The sequence below is a fragment of the Gasterosteus aculeatus genome, unplaced genomic scaffold (genome assembly GCF_964276395.1).
Source record: "Gasterosteus aculeatus unplaced genomic scaffold, fGasAcu3.hap1.1 HAP1_SCAFFOLD_27, whole genome shotgun sequence".
Classification (NCBI taxonomy): Eukaryota; Metazoa; Chordata; class Actinopteri; order Perciformes; family Gasterosteidae; genus Gasterosteus; species Gasterosteus aculeatus.
In genome coordinates, this window is record NW_027554885.1 from 302,501 (window position 1) to 307,500 (window position 5,000).

Sequence of the window (5,000 nt, forward strand, 5' to 3'; positions counted from 1 at the left end):
GTTGTGGGCCTCTGGAGGTGTTTGGGTCCGAGTTCCGGGCTCTGGGGGTGTCTGGTAAAGAGATCCGGGTTCTGGCGTCTTTTTCCGGGTCCAATTCGGCCGTTGTGGGCCTCTGGAGGTGTTTGGGTCCGAGTTCCGGGCTCTGGGGGTGTCTGGTAAAGAGATCCGGGTTCTGGTGTCTTTTTCCTGGCTTAATTCGGCCGTTGTGGGCCCCTGGAGGTGTTTGCGGACCTCCGCGGGTGAAATAATGGAAAAAAAAAAAAGTTAAAGTTTCCAGTCGGGACTATGTGGAGCGAAAAAAACCCGGACTTTTTTGGCTCCGTCAGAAACTAAGTAAAAGTCGGAATATGTGAAGGAAAGCCCAGAAAATGCCTGGGCTTTTTTAGATCGCTTCGATAAATTTTTTTTTAGCTCACATCACTGGGCCACCAGGTCGCAGATTTCAGAAACCTGGTTTTCGGAAACAGAGATCTCCAGGACAGGGCCCCGAGCTTCGGGGGGAGCGTTCCCCAGCTGGACCTAAGCATAGTGGGCCAGGCCCCGGGCGGAAAGACGCTCCTGGAGCCGAGATACGGGGGTGGCCCCCCGCGCGACTTACCCGATTTCGGAGCACTATTTTCGGACAGTGATGGCAGAGCAGTGGGTGTACCGGATGGAGGAAAATAACAGCTCCAGAGAGCGGCAGAGACCAGACCATGACCCAGAACGGCACACTGTTCCCGGACAGTGATGGCAGACCAGCAGGTGTACCGCATGGATGAATAAAGAGTTCCAGAGAGCGGCAGAGACCAGACCAAGTCCCAGAACGGTACACTATTCCCGGACAGTGATGGCAGACCAGCAGGTGTACATGATGGATGAATAAAGAGTTCCAGAGAGCGGGATATGCCAGACCATGACCCAGAACGACACACTATTCCCGGACAGTGATGGCAGAACAGCAGGTGTACCGCATGGATGAATAAAGAGTTCCAGAGAGCGGCAGAGACCAGACCATGACCCAGAACGGCACACTATTCCCGGACAGTGATGGCAGAACAGCAGGTGTACCGCATGGATGAATAAAGAGTTCCAGAGAGCGGCAGAGACCAGACCAAGTCCCAGAACGACACACTATTCCCGGACAGTGATGGCAGAACAGCAGGTGTACCGCATGGATGAATAAAGAGCTCCAGAGAGCGGCAGAGACCAGACCAAGTCCCAGAACGACACACTGTTCCCGGACAGTGATGGCAGAACGGCAGGTGTACCGCATGGATGAATAAAGAGTTCCAGAGAGCGGCAGAGACCAGACCATGACCCAGAACGACACACTATTCCCGGACAGTGATGGCAGAACAGCAGGTGTACCGCATGGATGAATAAAGAGTTCCAGAGAGCGTGATATCCCAGACCATGACCCAGAACGACACACTATTCCCGGACAGTGATGGCAGAACAGCAGGTGTACCGCATGGATGAATACACAGTTCCAGAGAGCGGGAGATCCCGGCCGATGTCCGATGACGAAGCACTGTATGGGACACTTTGAAGGAAGGGTCGGTCTCCTGGATGAAAAGAACTTTAATTTTCTGACTTAAAATACGGAGTTAAAGTTTCCAGTCGGGACGATAAGGAGGGCAAAAAAACCCGGACTTTTTTGGCTCCGTCAGAAACTAAGTAAAAGTCGGACTATGTGAAGGAAAGCTCAGAAAATGCCTGGAGAATTTTGAGCGGACCGGAAAAAAAAAGTTCCAGCCGACATCACTGGGCCACCAGGTCGCAGATTCCTGAAACCCGGTTTTTAGAAACATAGGCCTCCAGTCGTGAAGACCGGCGTTTGTGCGGTTCGGATCCGACTCAGACCTCAGTATTTTCGGACACCCTCGGACAGTGGCGGGGGTGGAAGAACCGGAGCCTCATGCAGAACTGGCTGTCGGGGAGCAAGCGGACGCTACCCCGGCAGGAGGCATCATTCCGGGCACTGTGGCTGATCGGTAGCTTTCGTGGATGGATGACTGAGCGAACGAACGAGATGACGGCGGTGCGTCCTGGCTGATGTCCCAGTACGGGGCACTATTCTCGGATGCTGATGGCAGAACAGCAGGTGCAGTGGACGGATGAACACACAGTTCCATAGAGCGGCAGAACCCAGACCATGTCCCAGAACGGGACACTATTCTCGGATGCTGATGTCAGAACAGCAGGTGTAACGCATGGATGAATACAGAGTTCCAGAGAGCGGCAGAGACCAGACCATGTCCCAGAACGGGACACTATTCTCGGATGCTGATGTCAGAACAGCAGGTGTAACGCATGGATGAATACAGAGTTCCAGAGAGCGGCAGAGACCAGACCATGTCCCAGAACGGGACACTATTCTCGGATGCTGATGTCAGAACAGCAGGTGTAACGCATGGATGAATACAGAGTTCCAGAGAGCGGCAGAGACCAGACCATGTCCCTGTACGGGACACTATTCTCGGATGCTGATGTCAGAACAGCAGGTGTAACGCATGGATGAATACAGAGTTCCAGAGAGCGGCAGAGACCAGACCATGTCCCAGAACGGGACACTATTCTCGGATGCTGATGTCAGAACAGCAGGTGTAACGCATGGATGAATACAGAGTTCCAGAGAGCGGCAGAGACCAGACCATGTCCCAGAACGGGACACTATTCTCGGATGCTGATGTCAGAACAGCAGGTGTAACGCATGGATGAATACAGAGTTCCAGAGAGCGGCAGAGACCAGACCATGTCCCTGTACGGGACACTATTCTCGGATGCTGATGTCAGAACAGCAGGTGTAACGCATGGATGAATACAGAGTTCCAGAGAGCGGCAGAGACCAGACCATGTCCCAGAACGGCGCACTATTCTCGGATGCTGATGTCAGAACAGCAGGTGCAGCGGACGGACTAATACACAGTTCCAGAGAGCGGTATTTCACGACAGATATCCGATGATGAAGCGCTATTGTCGGACACTGATGGCAGAACAGCAGGTGCACTGGATGAAGGAAATTAACAGAACATAGTTCCAGAGAGCGGGATATCCCAGACCAAGTCCCAGAACGGCGCGCTATTGTCGGACACTGATGGCAGAACAGCAGGTGCACTGGATGAAGAAAATAAACAGAACATAGTTCCAGAGAGCGTGATATCCCAGACCAAGTCCCAGAACGGCGCGCTATTGTCGGACACTGATGGCAGAACAGCAGGTGCACTGGATGAAGAAAATAAACAGAACATAGTTCCAGAGAGCGTGATATCCCAGACCAAGTCCCAGAACGGCGCGCTATTGTCGGACACTGATGGCAGAACAGCAGGTGCACTGGATGAAGGAAATAAACAGAACATAGTTCCAGAGAGTGTGATATCCCAGACCAAGTCCCAGAACGGCCCACTATTCCCGGACACTCATCTACTTAAAATCTCCCTGATTACCTGCCAGAACAGAGCAGATCCAGAGAGCGGTATTTCACGGCAGATATCCGATGATGAAGCGCTATTGTCGGACACTGATGGCAGAACAGCAGTTGCACTGGATGAAGGAAATGAACAGAACATAGTTCCAGAGAGGGGGATATGCCAGACCATGTCCCAGTACGGGACACTATTCTCGGATGCTGATGTCAGAACAGCAGGTGCAGTGGATGAAGGAAATAAACAGAACATAGTTCCAGAGAGCGGGATATGCCAGACCATGTCCCAGTACGGGACACTATTCTCGGATGCTGATGTCAGAACAGCAGGTGCAGTGGATGGATGAAATAAACAGTTCCAGAGAGCGTGAGATCCCGGCTGATATCCGATGAAGAAGCACTGTTCACGGACACTGATGGCTGAACAGCAGGTGCAGCGGATGGATGAATACACAGTTCCAGACAGTGGGAGATCCCTGACCATGTCCCAGTACGGGACACTATTCTCGGATGCTGATGTCAGAACAGCAGGTGCAGTGGATGAAGGAAATAATCAGAACATAGTTCCAGAGAGCGGGAGATCCCAGACCATGTCCCAGTACGGGACACTATTCTCGGATGCTGATGTCAGAACAGCAGGTGCAGTGGATGAAGGAAATAATCAGAACATAGTTCCAGAGAGCGGGATATCCCAGACCATGTCCCAGTACGGGACACTATTCTCGGATGCTGATGTCAGAACAGCAGGTGCAGTGGATGAAGGAAATAATCAGAACATAGTTCCAGAGAGCGGGATATCCCAGACCATGTCCCAGTACGGGACACTATTCTCGGATGCTGATGTCAGAACAGCAGGTGCAGTGGATGAAGGAAATAATCAGAACATAGTTCCAGAGAGCGGGATATCCCAGACCATGTCCCAGTACGGGACACTATTCTCGGATGCTGATGTCAGAACAGCAGGTGCAGTGGATGAAGGAAATAAACAGAACACAGTTCCATGGAGCGGGAGATCCCTGACCATGTCCCAGTACGGGACACTATTCTCGGATGCTGATGTCAGAACAGCAGGTGCAGTGGATGAAGGAAATAAACAGAACACAGTTCCATGGAGCGGGAGATCCCAGACCATGTCCCAGTACGGGCCACTATTCTCGGATGCTGATGTCAGAACAGCAGGTGCGGTGGATGGATGAAATAAACAGTTCCAGAGAGCGTGAGATCCCGGCTGATATCCGATGAAGAAGCGCTGTTGTCGGACACTGATGGCAGAACAGCAGGTGCGGTGGATGGATGAAAGAAACAGTTCCAGAGAGCGGTATCTCACGGCAGTTATCCGATGATGAAGCGCTATTGTCGGACACTGATGGCAGAACAGCAGGTGCAGTGGATGGATGAAGTAAACAGTTCCATAGAGCAGGAGATCCCAGACCATGTCCCATAACGGCACACTATTCTCGGATGCTGATGTCAGAACAGCAGGTGTAACGCATGGATGAATACAGAGTTCCAGAGAGCGGGATATGCCAGACCATGTCCCAGTACGGGACACTATTCTCGGATGCTGATGTCAGAACAGCAGGTGCAGTGGATG